The sequence below is a fragment of the Nicotiana sylvestris genome, chromosome 5 (genome assembly GCF_000393655.2).
Source record: "Nicotiana sylvestris chromosome 5, ASM39365v2, whole genome shotgun sequence".
In the NCBI taxonomy this organism is placed as follows: domain Eukaryota; kingdom Viridiplantae; phylum Streptophyta; class Magnoliopsida; order Solanales; family Solanaceae; genus Nicotiana; species Nicotiana sylvestris.
The window spans coordinates 157,185,846-157,211,013 of NC_091061.1; the positions used below are offsets into that span (position 1 = coordinate 157,185,846).

At 37.7% G+C, this 25,168-nt stretch overlaps 1 pseudogene; it reads left to right on the forward strand.

Annotated features, from left to right (window-relative positions):
* The window catches only part of LOC104234843 (uncharacterized), a 46,143-nt pseudogene extending 23,542 nt beyond the window's left edge, over positions 1-22,601 (forward strand).
* Positions 22,602-25,168: the final 2,567 nt, after the last annotated feature.

Below are 25,168 nucleotides of genomic sequence, written 5' to 3' on the forward strand. Positions count from 1 at the left end.
TGTTAATATTATGTTTAAAACTTTTATCTTTGATTTTTGTATGATTATGAGTAGCTAAAAACTCTAGTATTCTTGGGTCATGGATGTTAGATAATTATGTTATTTGAAGCTTAGATTGAAGATATTGAATTTATCGTTATGGGTTGTTTATTTGATTCTGCTTCTAATTATTTTACTGCGTAGCTAACAGTGAAATATTATTTATGAATCTTGAATTAAACTTGACAAAGGAAATTCTTGATTGCATATAGAATCAAATAGAGCAAGATCCGGATCCTGGGCATCGGGTGAAAGATTCGCAATTAAGATAGAACTATACTTAATTGCCTTGCTTGGTTGAAAAATAGGAGTTGTAAATGCATTCTTGCTAATATTAATACCATAGACATATAGGTATTAGTTTAACTTGAATAGATGCATAAGAACTCGAAAGATTCTTATGAATATTATTAACCTTATAATCAATAACCCGGATAATTCAATAAATCCATTTTAAGCTAAAATAGTAGCATAATTTCTAGCAAGTTCATGACCCGGGAATATATTTATCCAAATTGTTATAAACATATTGTGAAATTGGTGCAGTAATTTTGTGTTGAATTATTGTGCAATTATTAAGTAAGTTGTAAATTGGTTCTTTATATATTTTGTGATAATTTAACTTGAATTGATAATTGTTTGAGTCTACATCAGTCGATAAGTTGATCACAATTCCTCGTGGTAACGATACTCTACTTACTACTATATTACTTGTCGATCGCGTATACTTGCGTGAGTGTTTTGGTCGCAACAAATTTTTGGCGCCGTTGCCGGGGAATTGAAATTAGCTACTTGACTATTTTCAGATTTTATTAGCTATTAATAAAAACCTAAATTTTCCATCTACTTTGTTTGTGTTGCGCAGGCTCTTCTCTTGAATGCGGAGGAGTAGAAGCACAAACAACCTCTTCCCTTTTGATGCTGAAATTGAACGAACAATTCATAGAACAAGGAAGGAGTGGGAAGCTAGAAACAGAACAGAAAGAGAGTTGGACATTCAAGTTCAACCACAGCCAACAGTGATGGCAGGTAATCAAGAACGTGCGGTGATAGAAGCAGCAAGGCTAAACCTTGCTAATATGACTCAGGCCATTGTGAAGCCTGAAATCACCGGTCACTTTGAGCTTAAACAGTACATGGTGCAGCTGATACAGTCCACTGGGCAATATGTTGGTCTATCTCATGAAGACCCACAAAGGCACATTCAAAATTTTTTGGAAATAACGGATACTTACAATTATCCAAATGTTTCCAAGGATTATGTCAGGCTGACCTTATTTCCCTTTTCATTATTGGGGGATGCTAGGGAATGGTACAAATGATTTGTTGAAAAAATTGTTGCAAGACAATCAACAACTCAGAACGGACTTTAGAAATCTTGAAAGACAATTGGGACAACTAGCTGCAAATCAAAATACTAGGCCTGCAGGTGCTCTTCCAAGTGAGACAGAGAAAAATCCGCAAGTTAGTGCAATTACACTTAAAACTGGAAGGGAATTAGAAGAAGTTCCAAAGAAGAGAAAAGACAAGCATGTACCTGAGGGTGCATTGATTCCCAAAGCAACATAGGAAGTAAGGAAAGATGATACAATTTCAGCACCTGTGAATGTTCCAAGGCCACCACCACCTTTTCCACAAAGATTGTAGAAAAAGAATGACGATCGCATGTTCAACAAAATTCTTTCTATGTTGAGTCAGATTCAATTGAATATTCCGTTGGTAGATGCGATTCGTGATATTACAAAATATGCCAAATACATAAAAGACATTGTGGCTAACAAGAGGAAACTAACTGAATTTGAAACAGTTGCACTTACTGAAGAGTGCACTTCAAGGGTCTAAAATAAGCTTCCTCAAAAGCTTAAGGACCCTGGCAGCTTTACTATCCCTGTGAGAATAGGCAATGTTGATGTAGGCCATGCACTTTGTGATTTGGGAGCAAGCATAAATTTGATGTCATTGTCTTTGTACAAACAATTGGGTTTGGGAGCTCCAAAACCCACCACAGTGATGTTGCAACTAGCAGACATGTCCATAGCTTACCCGGAAGGGGTGATAGAAGATGTGCTACTGAAAATTGGGAAATTTATTTTCCCGGCTGATTTCATTATCTTGGTTTTTCAGGCCGATGAAAAAGTTCCTATTATATTGGGAAGACCTCTCTTGGCTACAGGTGATGCTATAATTAAAGTAAGATAAGGAAAAATGATCATGAGAGTTGACAACGAGGAAGCTGTTTTTAATGTATAAAAGCAATTCAACTTCCTCGGCAGTATGAAGAATTGTCTTTGATATCTGTCATGGAGCTTGATGAACAACTTATTACGCCAAGTGTATATTTGCAGGATTCTTTAGAAAAAGCAATTATGTTGTTTTAAAGTTTGGAGATTAATGATGAGGTTGAGGAGATGAAACATACTTTGAATGCAACATGTGAATATATAAAAGGTTTAAATCTCTTTGAACCTTTGAATAGGCCAAATGGTCCTCCTCTGAAGCCCTCAGTTGAAGAAGCTCCCAAATTGGAATTAAAGCCTTTACTTTTTCACCTTCATTATGTTTATTTGGGTAGTTCTGAAATGTTACCTGTTATTATTTCTGCTGACTTGTCTGAATTGCAGGAGGAGAAATTGTTAAGAGTACTACGTGAGCATAAAAGAGTAATTGGGTGGACAATGTCTGACATAAGAGGTATTAGTCCAGCTTTTTGCATGCATAAAATTCTCATGGAGGAAGGGCACAAGCCAAGCATAGAACAACAACGCCGCCTAAATCTGAACATGAAAGAGGTGGTAAGAAAAGAAGTGATTAAATGGCTTGATGCAGGTATTGTATTTCCAATATCTGATAGCAAATGGGTAAGTCCAGTCCAATGTGTTCCAAAGAAAGGAGGAATGACCGTAGTGACAAATGAAAATAATGATTTTATTCCCATTAGAACTGTTACTAGGTGGAGGATTTGCATAGATTATAGAAAATTGAATAATGCCACCCGAAAAGACCATTTTCCCCTTCCCTTTATTGACCAAATGCTTGATAGATTAGTCGGGCAGGAATACTACTGTTTTTGGATGGCTACTCGGGATATAATCAAATTGTTATAGTCCCAGAAGACCAAGAAAAGACCACATTTACATGTCCGTATGGGACATATGCATTTAAAAGAATGTCATTTGGTCTTTGCAATGCACCTGCGACTTTTCAAAGGTGTATGATGGTTATTTTCACTAATATGGTTGAAAGATTTGTGGAAGTATTTATGGATGATTTTTTTGTATTTGGATGTTCTTTTGATGAATGTTTAATGAATCTTGATAAGGTCCTTGCTAGGTGTGAAGAAACAAATTTGGTGCTAAATTGGGAAAAATGTCATTTCATGGTACGAGAAGGCATAGTCTTAGGGAATAAAGTGTCCAAGAATGGATTGCAGGTGGATAAAGCAAAGGTGGAAGTAATTGAAAAATCACCTCCACCAACATCAGTTAGAGGCATTCGCAGTTTCTTAGGCCATGCAGGTTTTTACCGTCGTTTCATCAAGGATTTTTCAAGAATCTCATCTCCTTTGTGCAGGCTTCTTAAGAAAGATACATCTTTCAAGTTTGATGATGCTTGTCTGAAAGCATTTGATGAGCTGAAACGAAGATTAGTTACTGCACCGATTATCATTTCTCCAGATTGAAAACATCCATTTGAATTGATGTGTGATGCAAGTGATATAGCCATTGGAGCTGTTTTGGGGCAGCGGAAAGAGAAAATATTTTGTTCCATTCACTATGTGAGTAGAACTCTTAATCCATCTCAAATGAATTACACTGTTACTGAAAAAGAGTTGCTCGCAGTAGTATGGGCATTTGATAAGTTTAGATCCTATCTAGTGGGGACAAAAGTCATAGTTTACACAGATCACTCAGCTATAAGGTATTTATTTGCAAAGAAAGATGCCAAGCCAAGGTTAATTCGATGGGTTCTTCTTTTGCAGGAATTTGATTTGGAGATTCGAGATCGAAAGGGAACAGAGAATCAGGTTGCAGATCATTTATCCAGGCTGGAAAATAGAGGCCATGTCACTGAAGGAGAATCAATCAAAGAAACATTCCCTGACGAACATTTGCTAGCCATCACTTCGGATGAAACCCCGTGGTATGCTGATTATGTGAATTTCATTGCAAGTGGGGTGACTCCACCAGAATTCACAGCTGACCATAGAAGAAGGTTCTTACATGATGTGAGATTCTACATGTGGGACGAGCCTTTTCTATACAAGCAATGCGCAGATCAATTGGTAAGAAGGTGTGTCCTTGAGGAGGAGATGAATGCAATATTGCATGACTATCATTCTTCTCTTTATGGAGGTCATCATGGTGGAGACAGAACTGCACAAAAGGTTTTGCAATCAGGTTTTTACTGGCCAAAATTATTTAAAGATGCACATGCTTTTGTTAAAAATTGTGACAGGTGCCAAAGAACCGGAACGATCACGAAGAAGCACGAGATGCCTTTACAAAATATTTTGGCAGTAGAACTCTTTGATGTCTGGGGAATAGATTTCATGGGACCATTTTCGTGTTCTAATGGGCACAGATATATTTTGGTTGCAGTGGATTATGTGTCTAAGTGGGTTGAGGCCATTGCTCTTCCTACTAATGATGCGAAGGTAGTGGTAAGATTTGTGAATAAACACATTTTCACATGCTTTGGTACTCCAAGGGTGTTGATAAGTGATGGAGGAACACACTTTTGCAATAAATTGTTGAAAAATGTTCTAGCAAAATATGGTATAAGACACAAAGTTGCTACTGCATATCACCCTCAAACGAGTGGTCAAGTTGAAGTGTCAAACAGGGAGGTAAAACAGATTTTGGAGAAAACTGTGAGCGCAAATAGGAAAGATTGGTCCGGTAAGTTAGAAGATGCATTGTGGGCTTACCGAACTGCATACAAGACTCCAATAGGTACTTCTCCATACAGGTTGGTTTATGGAAAAGCATGTCATTTGCCTGTTGAGATAGAACATAAAGCTTATTGGGCAATCAAAAAGCTAAATATGAATATGGACTTAGCTGGAGAAAAAAGACTGCTACAACTCAATGAACTTGATGAGTTTCGGTTGCATGCTTATGAAAATGCCAAGTTATATAAAGAAAAGACCAAGAAGTGGCACGACAAACACATCCAACATCGTGAGTTTGAGCCGGGTCAAGAAGTTCTCTTGTTCAACTCAAGGCTAAAGCTTTTTCCTGGAAAGCTTAAGTCCCGTTGGGCAGGCCCTTTTGTTGTAGTAAGTGTAACTCCTCATGGAACAGTTGAATTGCGAAACATTAATTCAACAGGCACGTTCTTGGTAAATGGGCAACGAATTAAACACTATTGGGGTGGTGACATTCAACGTCACAAAACCTCAGTAGATTTAATTGACATATAATGCAATATGGCGTCTTGCCGCGACATTAAATCAGGCGATGTGTGGGAGAAAACCCACAAATGTATTGTAAATATAGTTTGTAAATGAGAATTTATAACTTGGCCTTCTTGAGAGGATAAAAAAATAATAATAAAAAAAAAAGAGAAACGTTCAGTGATTAGCGCGGGTGCGCTTAACCCGCGCTAATCAGGTTTCCGTTTGCCCAGACCTTCAGTGATTAGCGCGGGTGCGCATAGCCCGCGCTAATCAAGTTTTAGTCTGCCTAGGGACAAAGTGACTAGTGCGGGAGCGCATAACCAGCGCACGACCCGCGCTAGTCACAGGTAATTCCGTTTTAAGTTTTTTTTTTTTACTTTTTTAACTTAATAACACCCCCATTCTTCATCTTCCAAACTCTCCCAACAAAACCCTAATCTTTTTCTTCTTCTTCTTCTTCTTCTTCATCAAATCTCCCCACCTCTTCATTCACCCCATACCCCATCTCCTCTAAGGTATGTCTTCTTCATCTTCTTCTTATTAGTTAATTTTTTTATTTTTCAGATTAATTTCATTTTTTTTTGGTGAACATAGTTTTAATTTTCTATTTTTTGTTTGATTTTCAATTTCTTTGCATATATTTAGTATAATGTCTTCAATTTTTTCCTTGTTTAGTTTTATTATGTGGTTGTCAAGATAGTATATTTTTAGGATAGTTTCTTAAATTTTTCTTATTTAACATTAGAATGTAGCATTTATAGAAGATTTAAACATATGTTTGATGTTTGGTTGGGTTGAGGAAGTAAAAAATTAGGAATATGTTGGTGTAAAGTAGTAATTGGGTTGGTTGATGGTGAATACATTGTGATATAGGGTTGGAAAAAGCTTGAAACTCAACATGCTCACAATGTGTTTGAAAAAATGCCTCTTTGGAGGAAGTGATGTGACCAACTATGTGGTGAAGTCTAAGTAGCTCGGTTTGGTCACCCAATTGAATAGGGCTAACTCTAAACTACTTGCAGGTATCATGGCCCCTCGTAAACGCCCAGCATCAAGTTCCTCATCCGAACGCCCAGCTACAGCAAATGTTGGTGGACGGCCTAGAAAATCAGTTGATACTAGGCCATTCGACAGTCAAAAGTTTGTGTCAACCAAGGCACAGGACAGATTTAACAAAAATGAGGAGAAAACAATAGTGCCTGAACAAGCAATGGATGCAAATGCTTTGGCTATTAATTATCCAAACCTAGCAAACGAGTTGAGGAGGCGTGGGCTTGACATATTCTTCAAGGATCCAATCACGGCGAATGTAATGCTAGTGAGGGAATATTATGCCAACCTTCCGGAACATGATAACTACAATGTTACAGTCCAAAAGCGACAAGTCAATGCATCTATAGAAACAATTCGGGATGTGTACAGGCTACCCCCAGTGGAGGAAGATTACATGGATATGTTACAGGCATATAACAGTAAGCTAATACCATGGTCCATGTTCACCGACATAATTTGTCGCCCAGATGCAGATATCCAATGGTATAAATATGGGAACAAGTTCCACGCTAATGCCCTGAAATTCGAGGCCAAATGTTGGTTGTACTTCATCAACAGCCGTCTCTTGCCTTCCAAGAATTTGACTGAAGTAAACATCCCTCGAGCTTGCTTAATATGGTGTTTCATGAATAGGGCATGGTTTGATGTGCCATTGTTGATACATAAAAAAATGTTCCAGAGGGTTAGAATTCAACGCTACGGGTTGTATTACCCATCTCTTGTCACCCTACTGTGCCTTCGAGCCAATGTACCAAACAATCTTGATACAGATGGATGACTAGCTAAAGTCAATCCTTTCACGGCTAAAATGGTCACCACAGGTAAGGAAGTTGTACATCCAGCGGAATTGGTAGTTGCTAATTTTGATGACAGTGACGATGAGGAAGGAGAGGGCCAACAAGAAGGAGCTGATGATGTGGAGATGGGAGAAGATGCACCACATGCACAACCACAAGCTTTTGATGCAGCAGGATCATCTAGGGCTGGTCGGGGACAAAGGATAGACCGCATGGAGCAGGAAATCACTGAAATTAAAACATCAGTGACAGTTCTGGGGAGACGTGTTGATGAAATGCAAGTTCAACAGAAAAAAACGGAAAGCCGAATCTTGGGTTGGCTTCGTGCAATTGGTCGGGCATGCAATGTGGATTCAGGTTCTGTCTCCGACCAGGAGTGACTCCTCGGGGAAGTATCTTTGCTTCACCTCTTGTTTATAATGAAAGACATGGGGACATGTCTCGCTTTAAGTGTGGGGTGGAGGATTCCTGTTCTTAAATGTTTTGGATGGTAGTAATTATTATGGATTTTTAGGTTGTTTCAATTGTTTTGGATTGTGGGAATGTTTTGGTGGTGTGGTACAATATATAATGTTTTGGGATTGCGTGACTATTTTACTTTTGTTTTTAAATGTTTTGGTGATTTAGTATTGTTGGAGTAATTGTTGTCTGTTCTTAAACATTTTCAGTAGATTATTTTTTAGTAGTTATATTGGCGCGGCCCGATGACGGATTCTTTTAGATAGGAGTTTTTGAGGGACTGAGCCCATAGAAAACAACAAAAATATTTTTGTTTTTATTTTTTTGTATTTTTAGGTAGTATAACAATTCTCCCTTGGTTTTTCTTTAAGCCGCGGTTCTTTTCCAAGGGTTTATCTTGAACCAGGCATAGGTAGTTTTAAATTTCTATTTTTATATTTTTTATTTATTTGTAGACTAAAATAAGGGATGCAAGCTATAGAAGAGAACTCATAGCATTGACACACCTGAACACATTAGACCCTAGAGTGTAACGCGCTTAGTCTAAATTGTTGAATCTCACTGAAAGTGCCTTAATTTGTATGTTTGTACTGAATTGAATGCTCGTAATGGAGTGTCTTATTGAGCTGATTTGGAATGAGTCATATGCCATGTGTGGTGAGTATTTGTGTAGTCCATGTGTTGTACTTGTGTCTAGAACTTGCCCGGTATGTGAGTCGAAGCGAAATTTGAGGTGATGCTCGGTTTGAAAAATGATGTTAGGCTTTCTTTGACCTTTTTGAGCTTAATTGCTTATTAAAAATAAAATTTGTCCTTAGTTAACCCTTTTGAGCCTTCAGACTTTTTTGTTTGGCACCCGCATTACAAGCCCATACCCTTTTGTTCTTAATTGACATTGTTTTGATCCTTTTACCTCTTAAATCACTTTAATTGTGAGAAGAGCGCTAAAAGAAGTAAGAAGGAAATAAGTGTGGGGTGGCTTTTGAGTGGAACCAATAAAAGGATGAAAGGTGCACTTATGTTGTAAACGAATACACCACTAGCAGAAATTGAGTGACAAGAAAAAAAGAGATAATTACATTGTGTTTTGCTCTAGCTAGTAGGAATGAATTAATAGAGTGCTTAAAGAAGAAGGGCGTAATTGTGGGATGATATTGTGTATAAAGGAGAAGTGGGTTGAAGAATTCATGCTAAAAATTGCTCGTGTGATGTGTTAAAGGGCTTAGGGGTTGAGTCACTATTCCTAAATACATCCTACACGTCCCTTAGCCCACATTACAACCATAAAAAGTCCTAATTGATTTTGGATTGAGCTAGCCTACATTAGTAGAGATGTACATTAAGGGCAAGCTTATGGTACCAATTGCATGCATGTGACCTCGTTTGTGAGAGTGAGTGATTTCCTTGATATATGTGAATATATGAATTGAATGTGGGGGATTGAACTCAGTTTTTGTTGATGTAATTGTGAGGGCATATGAATCGTGACGGAGAAGCAAGTCTTGATTTCTGTGTAGAGTACTTTGAGGAAGTGTAAATATTGCATGGCACTTGAGAGTTGACTTTGAGGCTAGGATTTGTTCACTGCTAGGCGTAATATATGTACAATGTTCTAGGTGTAATGCGTGAGGGGAAATGGTTGAGTGAAGAATTCTCTAAAAAGAATATAGTGGATTGCTCGAGGACTAGCAATAAGCTAAGTGTGGGGTGTTGATAATAGGCTAAATTGTTTAATATAGCCTATGTTTTAGCTCAACTTAAGGATGGTTTACTATTGTAAATGTTCAAATAATGCAAAAATTGGCTCTAATCATGACTTTAATGTCTCACAGGAGTTCAATAAACAAATGAGGATTTATGATGGTAATCAAGTGAAAAATGGAGTCAAATGACGAAAAGTTGAGCAGCAACATCTTAACAAGAGAAAACCCCACTAGCGCGGGTCATGCGCTGGTCATGCGCTCCCGCGCTAGTTCAATTGTTTTGGATAGAAAGAAACCCCACTAGCGCGGGTCATGTGCGGGTCATGCGCTCCCGCGCTAGTCCAGTCCGGGAAATAAATTATTTGGGGGCAAAATGGGAAATCTGGGAGGATCCACTCAACTTACATAAAGTAAAGCTCCATTATTGAGAGAGAGATCAGAGATTTTGAGGGAGAAAAAGCCATAGAAGAAGGAGGAGCTTCATCTTGGAGCTAGGAAAGGAGAAGAAGAACATCATTTTGGAGCAAGGATTCAAAGAGTTCTTCTAAACTTTCTTCTATTTGCTTGTTAATATTATGTTTAAAACTTTTATTGTTGATTTTTGTATGATTATGAGTAGCTAAAAACTCTAGTATTCTTGGGTCATGGATGTTAGATAATTATGTTATTTGAAGCTTAGATTGAAGATATTGAATTTATCGTTATGGGTTGTTTATTTGATTCTGCTTCTAATTATTTTACTGCGTAGCTAACAGTGAAATATTATTTACGAATCTTGAATTAAACTTGACAAAGGAAATTCTTGGTTGCATATAGAATCAAATAGAGCAAGATCCGGATCCTGGGCATCGGGTGAAAGATTCGCAATTAAGATAGAACTATACTTAATTGCCTTGCTTGGTTGAAAAATAGGAGTTGTAAATGCATTCTTGCTAATATTAATACCATAGACATATAGGTATTAGTTTAACTTGAATAGATGCATAAGAACTCGAAAGATTCTTATGAATATTATTAACCTTATAATCAATAACCCGGATAATTCAATAAATCCATTTTAAGCTAAAATAGTAGCATAATTTCTAGCAAGTCCATGACCCGGGAATATATTTATCCAAATTGTTATAAACATATTGTGAAATTGGTGTAGTAATTTTGTGTTAAATTATTGTGCAATTATTAAGTAAGTTGTAAATTGGTTCTTTATATATTTTGTGATAATTTAGCTTGAATTGATAATTGTTTGAGTCTACATCAGTCGATAAGTTGATCACAATTCCTCATGGGAATGATACTCTACTTACTACTATATTACTTGTCGATCGCGTACACTTGCGTGAGTGTTTTGGTCGCAACATGAGTAAGGAATTTTGTTATCCTTGGTACAGAAGGATTACCGCGAGACGAGTAAGGGTCATCGATAATGTGAAAAGATGCCAAAGATGAAGAGGTAAAATATCTATACATAGATCATCGTAGCACTAAATCTTAGTACTTCCCTAAAGGGGGGAATATGGAATGATATGGAATTAAGTCAAAATTAAGTGGTTCTAGTAATTATGGAATGGTAAAGGAAAAATGTGATAAAAGGGACGAGATTGAACTTATTCAAAGCCTACAGATATGCAACGATTCTAGAATATTATGCAAACACGACGTCAAGGAGAGGAGGTAAGGAGTCACTGCGGGACGTAAGTTAAGATAAAGGAAATGATACAACAAAGATTACGCGGAATATTGATATGAGAATGAGCTAACGAGTAGTTGGTAGTTGATTCAGGAAGGGCCTAGTTATTTCTAGACATGAGGATACAGACAAATCAATAGATCATGCAAGATAAACATAGTAAAACCCAATATGCTGAATCCAGCCTCGCAGTTATGATATCTTAATCCTTAAGAAATATTCAGATAAGAGTTAGGGTAGTTAAAGGTACCGTATGAATTTTACGGAAACAAAAGAGAGTCTCACTTGGAAGATAGTCATAACCTCAGTTTAGAAGCAACTGTACGAGCACATGAGCGTGGAGGTAAGTAACTAAGGATAATTATTGGTGAGAAAGAACATCAAAAATTTCGTCGAGTATACGATGTAATAAGATCGCAGTTTTACAAGAGTCAGAGGGTCTTCCCTAAGTACTACTATGAAAGACTAGCTGAGGAAATAAGGAAGAAGACTTGTACCTAAGCATAGTAACTTGAAGAAGAAATGGTCATGTAAAAACAGTCTCATTACAACTTTATATGCACTCCATAAGAAAGTGGCACCTGCCTTGGCTAATGAACAGGAAGTAAAGTCAAAAGTAATATTCGAGACCATATGAGTTACACGAAAATTCTGGCATGCATGGAAACTAAGATAAGCTAAGTATGCATGCAACAAGGAGGTAGAAAGTCCAGGAAAAGTAATTGCTTACGTTTGAAGAAAGCTGAGATAGAACAAAAGGAATTATTCAATCAATGATCCAGAGTTAGTTACGTTATGTACACACTTAATATTTCGCAGTACTATCCATGCAACATATATATTGACATTCATGTAGCCGTAGAAGACTTCGATATAAGTTAAAAGAAATGATTGAGTCCAGGTCATAGACAAATAATTGAATTGTTAAAAGATTGTATCATGGATATTCCATAGCGCCTATGAAAGGCTAAAAGAAATAACTAATATCATGAGCCGCAGAACGGGAGATAGATTAAGCCTACATAAAGGCTGATCAAAAGGAGGAGGAAACTAAAGAGTTACATCAACGAAGTAAATCAGGAATCTGATTATTGGACCCATAAAATTATAGACCTCGTGATTAAGAACATTGCAGGATTACTCTTAGATATCATAGGTACAAGAGAGATAGTACAATAGCCATATTCTATAATGGCTCTATGATAAAGCCAGTTAGAAGAAGTGCCAGCCTCATAAGAAGTCAATATAAAGCTCCCACCAGATTGTGTATGCACCAGAGGTACAAGTATTATAATAGAGCTTCAAGTTGTGGAAGTAAATTATACCTATGTCTAAGTGAGGTCACGAAAAAGATAAAAGATGTGATGCAAGATTTTAAGGTAAGTAAGGTAAAGGTGAACAACGTACGAGATACTCAGGTACAGAAGGTTGTGAATAATCTTTACTTCAGATAAAGTAAGCATTGGGATTCAGTATCCAGGAATAATAGCGACGTCGTCAGTGGCATACCTTCTAGCCTATGCTTTCTAGGTATTAAGAAGTCTAGTTAAGACAGTAGAGAAGAGTTAGAGACAATGTGATGTCTCGCTTGATGTTCCAGAATAATACAAGGAAATATATGGTGCAAGCAAGTTGAAGGAAGGTTGCGAGTAGTATAAATAGATATATGTAGGTCGCAAGCTAAAGTATGGTAAAGCAACAAGGTTTTAAGAAGACAAGAGTAAGGATAAGAAAGGGCGAGTGAGAAGGTGACGAAAATGAATAAGTCCAAACAAAAGAACTGATGGTTTCTCTAAGTTATAGAAAGCTCGGTATAGCCTGAATGAACTCAAAGGAGTTACTCATCATAAGTAGCATTTATAATAGATGGAATGATGCCCTGATAGTAGAATAAGGGTGTAATTGTGATAGATAAAGGATGACATTTGGGCCTTCAATTGAGTAATGATTTAAAGAAAAAAAAGAAGGGATTCATGAATTATACAGGATTAAAATACCCATGTAAGGTGAATCACATTGGGATGCTATAAAATACAGTTATTGAAGTATAGTATCGCCCCTAGGTGGATTAGGCAAGTCACTTCAGATATCCCCCGATGGGACATAAGCCCTAGTGACAATGTATTACGTAAGAGGTTTCAAGTTATCAGTAGTAGATTGAAAATCAACATTACGGTTAATCAACAATGGATGGATAAAAGTTATAAAGTATGAGATGAGAGTAGGCCATCATTCTTAAGATAAACAGTAATGGAGAAGCATTAAGGACTTAGATTTATACATATAGGATAAGCAATGAGAGTAACTTGGAGTTTGGTAGCAGACCTCAGAAATGATAAATCGAAGTAAGAGTTATGGTATAGTATGACCTATCTAGATGCAGTAAAGTCATACAGATAGATAATTCGGTCTATGAAATAAGATATAGCAACATTTGTAGGTTCGACAAAGTACCGAGCGAAGAACTTCAGTATACCTATAGATGCCCAGAGGGACATCCTGTCAAGCTCTATATATGTTTGCAAAGTAAGTCCTAGAGATTGGCTAAAAGTTGGAGGAAAAAGGAGAGAAGAATCGCATAGGTGCACTTACAGGAAAAAGTCGCATAGGTTGCATGATAGAAGGTAGCAACAGTTACGAGATTGGAAGGATTCTGACCACAAGTTGTGGTGTGAGAAAGAGGCCTAAAGGGGGCAATGCTCTGATCTTTGGAATTATCCACATAACATTTGCCTAGATGGCAATGAGAGTACTAAAGTATTCAGAAGACAAAAGTTATGAAAACGATAAGTGCATCAGTCAACATTCGAGGATGAATGTTCCAAATGGGGGAATGATGTTACACCCCATATTTTCATACGTGAAAGTACGCCATAAGTAAATTGATGGAAGCTCAAAAAATGAGATGTTATATCCCGCATTTTTGTATATTGAAGTTTCGTCGTAAGTTAATCGACGTAAGTTCGGGAATGAGATTATTTAGAGATTATAAGCATTATGCTATTTCAAACAAGTGATGAGTAAATTCGTGAAGGTGAGAGGGTAAGCAAATCGAAGAAAATGAATTTCGTCAAAGTTTGACATTTTGGGACAAAATACGGTCTAAGCCATAATACCCCGTATTTATGGACTTATGTTATACAAGGTACCACATGACCATGATAATAGGGGAGATAAAGTGTGTTAAAAGTGAATAATATTTTAAGTAATTTAAGATAATTCTTGATTATGTGGGTAATTGGGTAATTAATGATATTTGGGGGAAGATTAGCTAAATAATTATGACATTTTGATAAGTCTAATCCCCCCAAACGTGGCAGCAAACCTTGCCAAATTAATGACTCTTAAACTCACTTGATAAGGTGTCACATTTAAAGGCTAAAACATCACCGTAGTGGGGCCCACACCCACTAAGGCATAAGACCTCTAAATTGACAAAGAGAGATAGATTAGAATTAATAGAGGTGGATAAGAATTCAGCAAAGTAATGATCTTAATCAAAAATTTCATACGAAATTATAGTGCGTAATAGCAACGGGATTTTGTGATTCTAAAGGAGTACAGTGCAATCTTTCTCAAGAATATCATATGGATTTTCTCTACTTCGATCCGTCGTTATGTGTTCTGTCGCAATTGATGTGTGTCAGAGGGATTGTCAAGAGAATCGACTCAGGTATGTTAAGGCTATCCCTTCTTTCTTTTTGGCATGATCCATACGATACAAACGAAATGAGCAAATGCACAACTTTCATAAATGACTCTATCATAGAAGTATTAGAGGTACTGTCACGACCCTATCATGATGGCACCTAACTAGGCCAGCCGACACAAACCCCAAAACCAACCAAACAATTATAATAAGTCATTTAAAGTTATTAATAAGCTAAAATCCCAAAATGTAAGGTAGAATAGAACAGTATAGAAACAAAACACAACCCGACATTGGGGTGTCACTAGTCATGAACATCTAAAACTCGTATAGGAATATGAAAAGACAACATAGTCTAAACAAAGCTAATACAAAGCTGAATAAAGATAGGAAGGAGAAGCACTGGGCTGCGAACGCCAAGCAGCTACCTAGTCCACTCTGAAAGCCTGCTGGAAGACAAATCAGCACTCGCTATCGTGACTCGAGACTCCTGGATCTGCACACAGGGTGCAGGGAGTAATGTAAGTATGCCAACTCGTAAATAATAAAAAGGCAGCTGAGCAGTAAGAAAACACATAAACCACAGCATAACGCTATAGTAAAATAGTACAAGTCCAGAACAATGCAATAAAGCAGTAAAACACATGAAAACATCTCAGTTCAGTAAAACATTTTCAAAACATCTTTCAATAGTTTCAAACGAGTGGTGAAAAGAGTGAGAAAAAGGATAAAAAGGTAAACAGCCCATCGGACTACCTCACAATCACTCATATCGGCCCCTAGGGAAATAACATGAAACAACAACAGACCCTCGGACAATATCACATCTCACACTGGGTACCCGCGCTCACTAGGGGTGTTCAGACCCTGGAGGGGCCCCTACAGCCCAAGTGCTATAACAAGCCATCTCGTGGCATAATCAAACTGACCCTCGGCCTCATAACAAGCCACCTCGTGGCATAACAAATCAGGACCTCGGCCTCAAAATCATGAATCAGTACAACTTGCTGCGGTGCGTTGCCCGATCCCATAATATCCTCTCAACACAAGCCCTCAGCCTCACTCAATTAGAAATCTCTCAAGCCACTCGGGCAACAGTAAAACATGATGCTCAGCCCAAAATATCATTTAAAATATCAAAATAGAGTAAATATGGTTGAGTTATGAAAACAGTAGAATACAACATGACTGAGTACAAATATGAAGTCAAAATAGTGAGGAATAGTAGTAAAAATCCCCTAAGGATCTAAAACAGTTGGCACGAGGCTCAAATATGGCATTCAGCACAAAACATGATAATACTTTCCAAAACACAATGATATCAAACAGTTTTCAATCAAATACGCGACTTAACAGTCATACGGGACGGACTAAGTCACAATCCCCAACGGTGCACGACCCCATGCTCGTCATCTAGCATGTGTGTCACCTTAAAGTAGCACAACGATATGAAATCCGGGGTTTCATACCCTCAAGAAAGCATTTACAATCATTACTTACCTCAATCCGGTCCAAACTCTAGCCCGTGATGCCTTTGCCTCTCGACTCGGCCTCTGAATGCTCCAAATCTAACCAAAAATAGATTGATACCATCGAAATATGCTAAGGGAACAAAGCCCTCTCAAAAATAACCAATTTACATCAAAAATCTCGAAATTGGCCAAACTCGACCCCCGGGTCCACGTCTCGGATTCTGATAAAAATTATAAAATTAGAATCCTTACACTCTCACGAGTTCATACATATCAAATACATCAAAATTCGACCACAAACGACCCCTCAAATCCTCAAATCAAAGTCTCCAATTTCAAGCTCTAACTCCCCAATTTTAGGCTTTAGATTCCACAAATTTCATGTCTAATTAGGTAGAAATCACAATAGGATCGAGTATTGAGTCCAAAAATTTTACCTCCAAGTGTTTCCCTTTGATTCCCTCTTCCATCCTTCTCAAAAAGCTCCAAAATCGCTCCAAAATGGTGGAAGATAGACCAAAACCACGAACATGGGTACTTAAATATTCTGCCCAGGTGACCTATCCTTCTTCGCGAATGCGGTCAAAGCCTCGTGTTCGCGAAGCACAAAAATCCATTGACCACTTATTCCTTCTTCGCGATTGCGACCTCCTAAATGCGAACACGAACGCGAACGCGAAGTTTCTCAAACTATCGCAATCGTGACACACCCAGCGCGAACGCGAAGCACAAATGACTAGGACCCCAGCTGTTCCTATTACTTTACAAGAACGCAGGACCCACATCGCGTTCGCGATGCACACTGAGCCTCTCCCTTCATGAACATGGGACTAGCATAGCGAACGCGAAGGCCAAATTTCCAGCCTCACTAATCATCCCTTCGCGAACGCGAGAGCCCTCTCGCGAACACGAAGGCCAAAACTCTGCAACACCAACAACAGAAAATCTGCAACTTCTCAAAACAAGATTTGATCCGTTTAACCACCCGAAACTCACCCGTGGCCCTCGGGACCTCAACCAAACATGCTAACATATTCCATAACATCATTAAAACCTGTTCCAACCTTCGGAACACTCAAAACAACATCAAAATATCAAATCATCATCGGATTCAAGCCTAAGAAATTCCAAAACTTCCAAATTCCGCTTTCTATCAAAAGGTCTATCAAACCTCGTCTGAATAACCTGAAATTTTTCACACACGTTACAAATGACACAACGGACCTACTCCAACTTCCGAAATTCCATTCTTACCCCTATATCAAAATCTTCGCTACCAACCGAAAAACGTCAAAATTCCAATTTTGCCAATTCAAGCCTAAATCTACTCCGGACTTCCAAAACACATTCCGATCACGCTCCTAAGTCCAAAATCACCTAACATAGCTAACCAAATCATAAAATTCCAAATCTGAGATCGAATACTAAAAAGTCAAAACTTGGTCAAACCTTTCAAATTTAAAGCTTCAAACTGAGAATCATTCTTCCATATCTATTCTGATTAACCTGAAAACCAAAACTAACTATTTACATAAGTCATAATACATCTTACGGGGCTAGTCATGCCCGAGAACTGGCGAGCGAAGTATAAATGCTCAAAATGACAGGTCGGGTCGTTACAAGTGCCTATGTTCTTGAATTCCCATTGACTTATTATTATATCTTCTATTCATGGATCTCAGAAAATTCGTGAGTTGATAAAGTCTATTGCATGATATTAATCAAAGGCATAATGGTTTTATGACGTTCTGAGAGATTTTATTGACGTACTTCTCATGCATTGCATTCATTTATACATGTACATTGACTCGTGACCAGATGACATTATATACGCGTATAGATGTATATTATATGTATATGGAATATGGGAAAAGGTTACTACATTATATACGCACCACCACCTGATCAGCTGGTATACGTTGATGATTTTACCTATTGTGGCCGAGATGATATGATGGGACGCCCTCATAGGCTTGATGATGTTATGAACACATGTACCTATGCATGACATGATATTCATACGCGTATGTATTACACTATAAGTATTCCATGATTTACAGAGTTATTCAAATTTACAGGTTGAGTCATTTACTCCATGTTTCTTCCATGTCTTTTATATAGTTATTTATGTGCTTTACATACTTGGTACATTATTCGTACTGATGTCCTTTTGTTGGGGACGTTGCATTCATGATTGTAGGTATAGAAAATCAGTTTGACGAGCCCTCATAGTAGACGAGCATTCAGCGAAAGATCGGTAAGACTCCACCTCATTCGGAATGCAACCGAGTCTATAAGTCATTGTGTCAGAATTTTGCTACAGACTTATGGGTAGGCCGGTACCCTGTCTCATTTGATGTCAAATACTCTTAGAGGCTTTTCAGATAGAGGTTCATTTTGTACAGTATGGTAGATGCCTTGACGGCCTATATGTATTCATGTTTTAAGAAAGATGGTTCATTCATACAGTGCTTTCCGATTTATTCTTATACATTACGAGTTCTGGCCATTTTGACCTAGTTCCCAATGATAGTATGATAAGAAAGATATGTTACGTTGGTACTCTATTGAGTAAGACACCAGGTGCCCGTATGGGACCATTGGTTTGGGTCGTGATAATAACATGTCCTTATTGCGCAACTCCATAATACAAAGAGATTTCATCGAATATGACATCCCTTGAAACAACAAAAAGATGAGTTTTAGGATCCATGCACTTCCATCCTTTTTTCTAGCATCATATCCGACAAAGATGTATTCCTTGCCTTGGCATTCAACTTGCTCCGTTGAAAATCTGAAATGTGAACATAACTAATAGAGCCAAAAATTCTGAGGTATTTAATGCTAGGCTTTCTCCAAACATTAATTCATAGGGAGACTTCATACTATTTGGAGAAAGCGGCATCCTGTTAATAACATACGCTGCACATTTCATACCTTCATCCCATAAGGCTCTAGGTAAATTCTTGGCATGAAGACAACTCTTACATGTCTCAATTAAGTGTCGGATCTTCCTTTCAGCCACTCCACTTTATTATGGCACGTCAGCACATGTGAGTTCTCTTTTAATGTCATGCTGGCAACAAAAGGAAAGAAACTCATCTGACATGAACTCACCGCCATTATCAGTTCACAACCACCTTATTCTGGAATCGAGTTCGCCTTCAACTGTTTCTTTGAACTCCACAAACTTATTGAAAACTTCTGACTTGTACTTCACAAAATAAACCCAAGTGAATCTAGTAAAATCATCAATGAAAATTAGCATATAAGAATAGCCTGAGAATGAAGGAGTTCTCGTTGGCCCCATCAAGTCACTGTGAATAAGTTCTAGTGGGGTATTGCACCTTGACAAGGATCTTTCAAATGGAAGATGATGTGCCTTTCCATATTGACATCCTTCACAAACCTCTCCTCCACCAAAAAAATTTAAATTAGGCAATCCTTTTACTAGATTCAATTTTACCATGGCTTTTAATTTATCCATGATAAGATGTCCAAGTCTAGTATGCCAAAGATGTGTGTTATCATTGCTACTCATCTTCTCAATATATAAATTAGAGTCAGATAAGACATACAAGTCATTAACTATCTTACCTGAGTGAATGATATCTGCCTTGAGCACCTTGATTTTTCGGAGGAACTTCACATCACGTGGGCCAAATAGCAAATAGTTTCCAGCATCTATAGCATTTGCAACTAAAAATAGATTTTTCTTTATTCCTGGAATATGAAAGACACTGTTAAGGGTGATAGTGTCTTTTTGCCTCTCGTTGATCACAACAATGCCTTCCTTCTCCACAGTATGGACTGTATTATCTGCTGTAACAATGAAACCATGTCCGTTGTATTCGCGAAAGGTGGAGAATTTGGATTGATCTCCAATGAGATGGTGCCCACATCCTGAATCCACGATCCATTCTCTTTCAAAATTTATGGAAGCCATGGCATTTATTGCTCGAGTATCCGCTGCAAAGCACATTCCCCAGTCTTCTTCTTTTTTCTTCTTCTTCATCAGCTTTCTTGGTTTGAGCCATGTTGCTTTCCTTGGATCGACAATATTTTTTATGTGCCCGACTTTGCCACAACAATAACATTGTAAAAGCTATTTACAATTACTATAAGACTCCTCTTCTTTCCTGGCGATCTTGAACCACTTGAGGATCGAAAATGTATGCCACCTCTTGATTTTCTTTTAAAGTTCCTCTTATCGACGATAAGAGCATTTTCTTCTCCTCCTTTGATAGATACACCAGCCATCTGTTTGGCTAGTAGTTCCTGTGACGACAGCACATTCTGAAATTCTTGCAAAGATGGTTGTTGAACCCATCCTTGATTCGATGTAACAAAGGGAATATATTCTTCCTTTAAACCATGAATAATAATTCTTCTTATTTGTGCTTCAGAGGTAGCCTCGTCCGGATTCAATATAGAAATTTCAAAAAATAGATTTTCACTTTCACAAAATACTCGGTGATAGAGAAATTACCTTGAGTGGTGTTAGCTAACTCATTCTCTAAAATTTGTAGCCGGGCTTCATCCTTCTTGTTGAACAGTCGATCGAGGTCCTCCATATTTCATGAGCTGATTTACACTTTATAATATGATCAAATAAATTAGGAGAGATAGACCTCTTCAGGATAAACTCCTCCTTAACATTAATCTGCTTCCACTTCTTACGCGCATTGCTATTTTCCGGTGCATTAGCAGGAGGCCTTATGTTACTCACATTGACAACTTCCTACAAATCCTCACCAACAAGGTAGGACTCAATACATGTCTTTCATACCTTGTAGTTGGACCGGTTCAATAATTCCATCCCCGGTCCATTAGCACGACCACTCAAATCTATTTAGGTGGACTAGTTGAATCGACCACTATCCCGACCTTGCAAATATATCTAGAAGTCAACTGTGGCTCTGATACCATATAAAGAATAGCATAAAAAGGGTATTATTCGAAGACCTTTTGTTATCCCAAGATCGTTAACTAAGATTGGAGGATTCAACTAAAGAAGAGGGAGCTTTAAAAGAGAAGAGAGATTTTAGATAGGAGAATTTGTTTAGGAAAGAAGACTTTCTTGATTTTGGCTTCATTACAAATGAACAAGACATCCCTTATTTATACTTGTCTATAGATGATTCTAGATATGATAATGTACAAGAAAGATTCTAGATAACCTTATCTTCTAACAACACTCTAGAATATCTAGATATGTCTATGAGATAACCTTATCTTTCCATAATATTCTAGAACATCCAGATGTGCCTACTAGATAAATATCAAAGGTATTATACTAGGACATTCTAAAGAAATCTATGTTTTTTCAAAAAATCAACTTTACTTTATTTTTCTCACACAACCAAGGTATTCGAATTCGTATGACTATCTTTTTGTTGCCACTGGCCATACTCAAAATGTTGGTTGGACGAAAACTGAGAAGATCAGTAAATACCAAGCAGGTAACAACATACTCATATTATTTACCTGTAAACATTTAGTAATACAAATTAACTGTTGCTTAACTCTATTTTTTCTTGGTTTATAGAATATGAAAAGATAAAATTTGCAAACTCCATATTAATAGTTAGAGGAGGGCCAATAGGTGTGGAGCTAGCTGCTGAAATTGCTGTTGATTTTCCTGATAAGAAAGTGACTCAGGTGCACAAGGGATCAAGATTGTTGGAATTTGTCGGAGAAAGTGCAAGAAGAAAGACTCTTAATTGGCTTACTTCAAACAAAGTTGAAGTCATCTTAGGTCAATCTGTCGATTTGAACTCTGCATCAGATGGTGTTTATCGAACATCGGGTGCAAAAATCATAGTTGTTAATTGCCATTTTATTTGTATTGGAAAACCAATTGGTTCAACATGGCTAAAAGAAACAATTTTGAATGATAGTTTGGATAGTCATGGTAGGCTAATGGTTGATTCAAATTTGAGGTTCACGGGTCACAATAATATTTTTGGTATTGGTGATATCACTGATATTCTAGTAAGTAAATCAATCTTTTCTCAACCTTTTAAATATTTCTTATTGCGTCGTATTTGTTCTTAACTTTGTGATTGTAAAATGTAGGAACCTAAATAAGGATATTTGGCTCAAGGTCATGCGAAGGTAGCTGCCAAGATCATAAAATTGTTACTAAATGGAGCAGAAGATAAGAAATTGGCTATGTATAGCCAGCTACTAAGGCACTTGCCATAATTTCACTATGGAGAAAGAAAGTAGTGGCTCAATTTCTCTGTTTCTCTATTGTTGGGCGCGTCCCAGGCATGATAAAATCTGGGGATTTATTTGTTGGAACGATGCGAAATGTCACGATCCAAAATCTCTCCTCATGAGTCGTGATGGCACCTAGTCCTTAGGACTAGGTAAGCCTAACACATAGAGAGTTATTTAACAGATTTATACGAATTTACCATTTAACATGAACCAGAAATTTCTATACAAAGCCAACAACCATCAATAGATGTACAATATCCCAAAACCAGTTGTACAAGTCATAAGCTCTACTGAGTTTGCTAGAAAATCCCTAGGTACAACTGTTCCGGAGTAGAAATAAACAGCACAAAGTAAAATTTTAGAAGGTCACTCTGAGGCATGCGAACGCGACGGCATGTATACCTTGAAATCTTCACCGCAACTCACAATCCAATGATCAAAGCACTCCAAAGTACCTGGATCTGCACAAAAATGTGCAGAAAGCGTAGCATGAGTACACCACAGCGGTACCCAGTAAGTATCAAGACTAACCTTGGTGAAGTAGTGACGAGGAACAGTCAAGACAAGACACCTACTAGAGATAATAACCTGTACAAGTATGAATATGAAACTAACAAGCACAATATCAATATAAAGCTAAGCATGGTAAGAATAACAAAATAATACTTGCAATAGAAAACTAGAAGCAACAATTAGCAGCCAGGAACAACAGGTAATAATACCGTAAAATAAGCAGAATACAGTTAAAGTTTGGTGAAACCAAGTAAGAGAAAACATGTAACAACTCAATAGAACAATCGCTCTCACACAAGGTTTATACAAAAATGTCCCCGAGGTACCACACCTCATAATCACAATCAAGAGTCCCAAATCACGAACCCTAATCACATGGCATCTTGTGCCCATATTACAAATCACTTCCGCACAGACAACTCACGTGTTGCTCAGACAACTCACGTGTTAATACCATCAATACCTCATATTTGCACGGACAACTCACGTGCTAAGAGAGTGACAATATCTCATATCTACATAGTCAACTCACGTGCTAGCAGTAACAATACCTCTTAACCACACGGATAACTCGCGTGCCAATTGTAACAATATCTCATATCTGCACGGACAACTCACGTGCTAATAGTACAAATCACGCATAGAAGGCAGGTATACAAGAATGCATGTAAATGATCAATAAACGTCAGGATTCATCTTCTTAGACTGATATGAGTGACTTATTACGGTATATGCTTGTGCAAGTGTTCTATCACAGCTCGAGTCAAAAGTAAGATCAGAGACTACGAATGCCACATAGGAAACAACAGAACAAAACTGTAATATGCATGACTCACATAAGGTAGGCACACCACTACGCAAATATCATCAATAATAATGCCCCGGGCCATTACAGATCATCACAAATTATCCCCGACATAGCCCCTTATCTTGTCGTGTGTGCAACAATAAAGTAAATACCCGCCTTGTCTCACCACACACGCATAATAATATTCCCATCTTGTCTTGCCATATGTGCAAACCCACATATATAGCCTGTCTTGCCTCGCCACATGTGTAAATATCAATAACAATAATAATAATAATAATAATAATAATAATAGCACGGACAACTCACGTGCGAACAACCCGATAATCCTCTCAACAATATCACGTGTGATAAAACATAAAACAATATAACAACTTGCACCACATGTGCCCATATGCCACCACATTTTCTTAAAAATAATTTCAATACAGCATCCACACATAACCCTCGGCTCAACAACACTAAGTACAGCAGCAACAACAACAATAACCCGGGAGTACGGCAAGTAATCAACAAAAGAATTACAAAAGCACAATGAAACAGAAGAACGGGCTCACAATGAAAGACATAAAAAGTAATAATGGCTTCAAATAAGAATAACTCAACAAAAGGATATATAATGTGTAACAATGATCTCAAATAGGAATAACTCAACAATAAGAAAGATAATGTGTAACAACGATTTCAAAGAAGAATAACTCAACAATAGGATATATAACACGTAACAATGTTTTCAAATAAGAATAAGTCAACAATAAGAGAGATAATGTGTAACAACGAAATCAAATAAGAATAACTCAACAATAGGATAGATACATGTAACAATAATTTCAAATAAGAATAACCCAATATGCACGGTGAAATCGGAGGACCAATTTCTCGTTGACAAATTGCTTCGGTAGGTCAGCTCGGAAGATCGCGACCTCGAGCCGGTTACTTCCCTCAAGATCTATCAATACCCAGCCGAGGATAACATCGGCCGAAACCCCGACGAACATGGAAAGCCTCCAAAGAATGCATCCGGAGTCGATTAAGTCTACTTGGGCAGCCTAACAGTGGCCCACGCATACGTCATGAAGCTAGTTATCTGTCCAATCCCATTTCCTTTATCACTCAACGTATCTTGTACTAAGTTTGGACTCCCCCCTCTTATAAAAGGGGAGTCATTAACACTATATAAGGCAGAGCTCCAACTATTCTACACAAGATCAATAATATCTCTCTCTTTCTTCTCTCTAACTTGTTCGCTCTTACTCACTCGAGGCTACTCTTTGTATTTGTTGTTTTCATACTTATTCTTCATTTATTGTTTGGTCTTGGCCATAAAGAGCCTCCTTTGATCATATTTTAACTGTTATCCCTTCC